This window comes from Theropithecus gelada, chromosome 7b, assembly GCF_003255815.1.
Source record: "Theropithecus gelada isolate Dixy chromosome 7b, Tgel_1.0, whole genome shotgun sequence".
Lineage (NCBI taxonomy): Eukaryota > Metazoa > Chordata > Mammalia > Primates > Cercopithecidae > Theropithecus > Theropithecus gelada.
This window is the reverse complement of record NC_037675.1, coordinates 84,416,014-84,423,569: the sequence shown is the minus strand read 5'-3', so window position 1 is coordinate 84,423,569 and position 7,556 is coordinate 84,416,014. Positions and strand designations below refer to the sequence as shown.

At 37.5% G+C, this 7,556-nt stretch overlaps 1 non-coding gene across 1 annotated transcript; it reads right to left on the bottom strand.

Moving 5' to 3' along the window:
- Positions 1 to 2,733: 2,733 nt before the first annotated feature.
- Positions 2,734 to 2,796, bottom strand: LOC112629529. Its single transcript, XR_003120633.1, has one exon. It is a non-coding gene; the product is annotated as a U7 small nuclear RNA (small nuclear RNA).
- Positions 2,797 to 7,556: the final 4,760 nt, after the last annotated feature.

Here is a 7,556-nt window from a genome sequence, read left to right as displayed (position 1 = left end):
GTCCTCTCTCAGAACTAGGGGACTGGGGAAGATTTGAAGGGAGTGTAGTCCTTCTAGCGGGAGCAGCTAGGAGACAGTTATATAAGATATCTGAGACAACTTCTTGGTGCCTGGGAGTATCATAAGCCAGACACATCATACAGCTATCCTGTAAGTCAGAATCCTGGTAGAAAGTCATTAAAGCCTGCACATAAGGAACTTTTCCAATTTTCCTTCTCCTTTTACAGAATAAGTCTAATTGTAAAATAGCATTATAACTTTAAAAACCTTGTTTAGGCCAAACCTCTTGGTGCTCCAATTTGTATTGGATCCAAACAGTGTTGCAACAGAAAATGATTTTGTTTTCCTCTTTAAATCATCTAATTTGAATTTGTTCCAGTTGCCTAAAAGACACACTAGTGGCAAGTCCTCTAAGACACTTGCTGTTGTATCCATATGAAATAAGGGTCTCTACAGAAATTTTTTTTTTTAGTTTGAATAAGCCTAATGAAAGCCTAGTTATTTTCCATGTTAATTCCCACCTTCTGCAAAGAAAGTGTAAGTATAAGTAACACAGCTTTACAAAAATGGATTATGCACTATGAGTGGGCAGTAGAATGATGAGTCTAAATGCTACAGAGAGCAAAGCAAACATCTTAGTTTTCACAAAGAGGGACCAAGAGAAAGAGAAGGTGATTGTGAAAGGGAAAATGGGAAGGGGTGAACAGCATTGTTCAAGGGGAGACGTTGAAGACTCTGACTTGCCATGGAATTCTCCCAGTAGCAGAGAAACTGAAAAGAAAACCAAAAACCCTGGCCCCTTTAACCAAGATGAGCTTGAACAAGGCAGCTTATTGGACAGAAAGGAAGACAGCACAAGGGAGGGGCCCATAACTGGCTGTTAGAGAAAATAACAACTTCTAACTTCAGGTCAAAAAAAGTGAGACCAAGATTCCCCTAGGGGAATGGGGGAATTCCCCTCAATTCTAGAGGGAATGTCAGTGCTGAAAATCCTGGAGCATCCAGCGAGGTGGACAACAGTACCATTGCCAAAAACCCAGAGTAACCAAGTAAGAGCCAATGATGGTCTCCTCACCAAAGGCTGAAAACTCCAGAACGTCCAGCAGTGGCTAACGGTGAGCCCCAAATGCCAAGTTGGGGTCACAATACAACATAACTCCAGTGACCTAGAGTCAATATACTGGGGCACCTCTCACAAATAAGGGTCTTGCCTTAAACATTTGTCAAAATATAGCTTGCAGGGGGTGAAAACAAAATTATTGCAAATGAAACACACATCCAGGGCAGAAAATAAAATGGCTGGTGGAATAATAAAATGGCATTAGAGAATAAAGGATTGAGGGATGAGGCAAAAGGATGTGCCTCTGTCCAGGGCACCCAAATGATGGGGGACTTTAAATTGACCACCTAGACAGAGGTTCTGTTTCCTGGTTCACCTGAAATTGAAGGGGGTGGCAGAGAGGACACTCACCTGCAAGAGCCAAAATGGTGCCAACCAGTCTCCAACATAAGAACTGGGTGATGGTCTCCTCAGGTACCCCCCAGCTTGGATAGGCTCAGCTGCCACAGGTAAACCACCGTGCAGACCCATCACCCACCAGTCAGAACAGTGAGTACCCCACAAGGCAGCAGTACTGTGGCCACTTACCCATTAGCTTGGCTCCACTACCTGTCAGGAAAGATGATGGCCCTGAAAAGAGCCTTTGGTTAGTGTTCCAGCTCTTCAGTATTAGCAGCTCTTTGATGTTACAGACTCAGTACTACAACCTTTGGAGCTTGAGTTACCAGTTGCCTTGCTGCCTCGCTGACCAACACCTATTGCTGACATCTCATCATTTGTCCGCTGTCCCTACCTTACTGCCTCTTGCCACTTCTTCTCAAGCTACTGGTTGACTTGCCAGTGATGTAGGGCAGCTTCTTGGCTTCACTTGGGAGTGAATTCAAGAACAACCTCGTAGTAGAAGTAAGTAGCTTTATTGAAGCGGCAGTGCTAATAGTTCTGTGACTGCTCATTGCAGAACAGGGCTAGCCCATAGGCACTGCACTGAGAAAAGGAGCCTAGGGTTACTTCTATGGGTTTTAGGTAGCTGTATTTATGCCCACTTTTATTTACATGCAAATTAAGAAATGGGTTATTCAGAAATCTCTAGAAAATGACCGGTAGCTTCTGGGTGTTGCCATGGAGTTTGTCAACTGTCGCAGTGCTGGTGGGAATGTCTTATGCTGATGGGGAGCAACAACAAGCAGGGGTTGCTTTCAGGGTCACTTGTCAGTTTTAGCCAGTTTTCAATCTGGTCCAGGAGATGAGTCCTACTTGTCCCCTACCTCACTATGACATCGCCATCACCACAGAGGGAATAAAGGTGAAATTACATTTTAATTAAAATCAGAAAAATATATTTTATGGTGTGTGACTGGCCAGAGAATGTCGTAACTGCATTTGCTTACATCTCTATCCCATTCTATAGACTGAGATCTACTCTAAAACAGACACTGAACCGATCCCAGCACCTACTATTTGGCCTACATCAGGGTAACGGTCCATTAAATATTTTAGAATAAATTTGTAGCCAACCTACTGTTGTATCCCCACATTTGCTAAAGAATCAAGTTTTCTGCTTTTATTAAAAAAAATTCAAATGAAGTCTCACACAGAATAATAAAAGGCTGAGAAGAGTGAGTTATTTATTTTGGGGATAAGCACACAATTTCTTTTTTTCAATAATTTTTTGGAAGGACTTTCTGGTAAAAACCCAGAAAGCCCACTAGACAAATTCTAAAAGAGCTATAACACTTAAAATTTTTTTCAAATTTTGATTGACATATATGCCTTTTTTCTACGATCACATGCATCTTTGTGTTTTTTTGTTTGTTTGTTTTTTGTTTTTTTTTGAGACGGAGTCTCGCTCTGTCGCCCAGGCTGGGGTGCTGTGGCCGGATCTCAGCTCACCGCAAGCTCCGCCTCCCGGGTTTACGCCATTCTCCTGCCTCAGCCTCCCGAGTAGCTGGGACTACAGGCGCCCGCCACCTCGCCTGGCTACTTTTTTGTATTTTTTAGTAGAGACGGGGTTTCACCGTGTTAGCCAGGATGGTCTCGATCTCCTGACCTCGTGATCCGCCGGTCTCGGCCTCCCAAAGTGCTGGGATTACAGGCTTGAGCCACCGCGCCCGGCGCATCTTTGTTTTAATAGAATAATTTTCAAATAATTTTCAATAATTTTTTCACAATGAAATCCTGGAATTAAATTCTAATATTTATAGGTAATGAAAGCAATTCAGAAACTCAACAGAGAATTTGATTCACTGAGGGAAAATACTTCTTTATTTGCAGAAGGCTTGGAATAAATATTTAAAAGTACAAAAGTTTTAGTGAGCATTGTTTGAAAATCAATGCTTTTATCTGAGAAAACAATCTGATAATAAATATTATCAGAAAATGTAATGCCTCAGGAGAATAAGATTTTTCTGTTATGCCTCAGTCTCTCCTTTGGCTCACTTTCCCATGAGAGTAGAAAGAAATAGATAATATTTTACCTATGCCCTAGTTTGAAGAGCAAGAAAATGTAACAATCTGTTTAGTCTAAATCATCAATTCATCAGTACCGTGAGTGATGCATGGTGGGCTTGATTTCCCGTGAATGTATTGCCAGAAATAATCAATCAATTACTCAGTATACTAAACATACTCGTTTTTGGCAGAGAAAATAATATTTTTTAATAATATTCTATTAGGTAGTATATTTTATAGGATATATTCTGGTATATACTATAGTATATGTACTATAAAATATACTAGTTTCAAGTTTCTCTCAAGACTTATTTTTCGCCCATGATCTTAATGAACATGCATAAAAGCTGTTGTCCATTTCTTTATCACTGGGGGGAAGCAAATACGGCAACTCTAGAAATAAGACCCAGTAAGAAAAAGCACTTACTTTTTGCAACGATTGTGTAGCTCTGTCTAGATTAAAAACTCAACATTTTCCCATTCAATCTCTTCAAAGCTACTTGCTCTCCTGTTTCCTCAGGTTAAGTGTGATGAGAAACAGACCCATGGGTTGTGACCTTTTCTGGGATGAAAGATGCCATGACTAAAATATTCTGTGATTAATGTATATTCATTTTGCTTTTGATAGTACTCAGTGTTGATTCAAGTTTTTGAGATAATTAAAAAACCTGACTTGGTGAGTTACTGCTATGTGTAGCTTGAACTGCTGTGATCTCTGGAATATTTTGTGCCCATATGATTTAAGGAGTTGGCTTGAAGTACACGACTTCAGCTCTTTTTCTGTCTCTTATTCCAAAGTTCAGCTAATAAAGAACACCCTGTTTGAGCTTAAGCATAAGACTTTTCTATTCAGGGACTTCTTAAAAAGGCATAAGGCAAGAACAGATGGAGACTAGCTGTTGCCTGGGAGAGGGAGCAGCTCCAATGGTCACCACATGGGTGCAAGGACTTATCTGAGCCCTTACTGTGTGTGCACATCAGAGCCCATCTCTGTGTGGGCCTAAGTTCCCTTATACCTGTCTTTAAAATCCCTACCTCTACTCTCCATCCCCAGCCCTCCTAGCACCTCCACATGTTCCGCAACCCATAAGCTCTCCACATTCCCTTCAACTTATGGATTTTTATGGAGACTTCATCACATAGGCATAATCTACTATTAACTAAATCTCCAGCCTCTCTCTTCTTCCAAAAGCAGATGAAAAGTGGGGCTGAAAATTCCCAACTTCTAATTATGGCTTGGCCTTTCTGGTGATGAACTCCCATTTAAGAGCCCACCAAGAGTCATCAAGAGTCATTAGAACAGAAGGCACTCCTATCAATCCCGAAATCCAAAAAAATTCTGTAACTCTGTAACAGAAACCCAGGATCAAAGATGAAAAATTTTACCAATGGATTCTTCCCATACCACTATCTGGAAGAGTTTTAAAAGCTATGTTTCAGGAAGCAAAGGCAAAGATCTATCTACTTGCCTATTTATCTGTCTATCATCTGTTCTCTCCCCCTCTCTATCTAAAGAATATATATACATATACGTACATTCATATGTATATATACACACACACACACACACACACAACATTTCACAGTTACAGAGTTTGATATTAATGTAGCCACTCCAGCTTGATTTTAATTTATTTTAATTAGTGTTAGCTATGGTATATATATTGAAATTATTTTACCATTTACTTATTTTATCTTTATATTTAAAATGGACTTCTTTTAGGCAGCATATAGTTAGGTTTCGCTTTTGTATTCAATCTAAAAATATCTTCCTTTTAATCATGACACACTATTTTCACTTAATATGTCAAGATTAATATGGTTAAGCATAAAACTGCTGTCTTACTTTTCATTTTTATTTGTTCTACATAATCTTTTAAAAATGTTTAAAATTTTTTGGCAGTGCACAGTGGCTCACGCCTGTAATCTCAGCACTTTGGGAGGCCGAGGAGTGCGGATCATGAGATCAAGAGATGAAGGCCATCCTGCCCAACATGGTGAAACTCCGTCTCTACTAAAAATACAAAAATTAGCTGGGCATGGTGGTGAGCGCCTGTAGTCTCAGCTACTTGGGAGGCTGAGGCAGGAGAATCACTTGAACCCGGAGGCAGAGGTTGCAATGAGCCAAGATCACACCACTGCATTCCAGCCTGGGCAACAGAGCGAGACTCTGTCAAAAAAAAAAAAAAAAAAGTTTTAAATTTTTTAAACGTAAATTTTATTGTATATATTAAGGTGTACAACATGATGTTACGAGATACAGATAGTAAAATGATTACTATAATGAAGCAGATTAACATATCCATCATCTCACATAGCTGTCCTTCTGTGGGAAGAGCAGCTAAAATCTACTTATTTAGGAGAAATCCTTAGTGCAGTACAATTTTATTAACTATTGTCCCCATGTTATGCATTAGATCTCTAGACTTTGTAACCCTATATGATTTTTGTTTCTTTGCTTTTCTCTACTCCTGTCATCTTTGGGATTAATGAAATAATTTTATGATTCAGTATTTTCTTCTACTAGTTAGTAGTTGTAAATTTTTGTCATGGTATTTTAGTGTTGCTTATGGTTTATAGTATACCTCTTGAATTTATCACAATATCCTTTGATAGAATTTTGTATCTTTTTATAAAGAGTGTAAAAAACTTACAACAGGACAAGTTGTAGTACCCTTTATGACATCTGTGCTATTTTTCTCACAATTTTATTCCTACAGATCTTACAAACATTATGATACATTGCTATTTTCTCTTTCAACAGTTAGTTATTATGTAGAAATTAAAATTTTATGTCTGTATCTTTCTGTATCATTTCTGGTGTTCTTTATTCTTTTGTGTAGATTCAGATTTCCATTTGACTTTTTTCTTCTAAATAGACTTTCTTAATATTGCTTATAATTCATTGATACTATTAAATATTAATATTTAATAATAATAATAAATTATTTCAGCTTTGATAGTACTACATGATTTCAGTTTTTTAAATATGTTTTTTATTTTTACTTTTATTTTTGAAAGCTATTTTTCCTGGGTATAGGATTCTACATTGTCAGTTTTGCTCTTTCATTATTTTAAACATGTTTCTCCATTGTATTCTAGCTTATATTATTTCTGCCAAGAAGTATGCTACCATTCTTATATTTGATACTTTACATGATGTATTTTTTTCCTGTTTGTTTTTAAGTTTTTTTCTTCATTACTGGTTTTAAGCAACTTCATTAGTGTTGCTTTGTGGCTTTCTTCTTGTTTTAGAGACTTGGAGATCATTGAGGTTGAATCTATGGGTTTATGGTTTTCATTAAGTTTGGGAAGTTTTCGGTGATTATATCTTCATATTTTTTTCTGTTCCTCTTCTCTCTTACCTCCTTCAGGGATTCCAATTAATATATTAGCTTAATTAAAGTTTTCCTAGAATTTACTAATATTCAATTTATTTTTCTATTTTATTTTGCATAATATTTAGCACACTTTCAATTTCAATAACCTTTTCTTTTCCTGTGCCTCATCAGGTATGATCCTATTCAATATATTTTCCAACCTCATGTATTTTAGGTTTCATCCTAGAAGCTTAATTTTTATGTTTGATGTCTTCCATTCCTCTGCTTAAACTTTTCTTTATATTCTTCAACATATCTTACATACTTCTGATAAATATTTTAGTGCCCTTGCCTATTAATTATATTGCCTATACAATTCATATCTGTTTCTATTAATTGTTGTATTTTTTTCTAATAGTAAGCTGTAGTTCCTGCTTCTTTGCACTCCTAGCAATTTTTGTATTTGATGACAGACATTGGAATCTTACATCATTGGCTGTTAGATATTTTTGCATTTCTATAAATATTCTTGAACTCTGTTCTGGGATAGAGTTAAGTTATCTGGGAACACTTTGATCCTTTTAATGCTCGCCTTAAGCTTTCTTAGGTAGGCTCAGAGTAGCCCTTACTCTAAGGCTATTTTTCTGCACTAATGAGGTTACACCCATCTGAGTATCCTTACTGACATCTCAGGAATTCACAGGTATTTTTACACCTATGACAGGTGA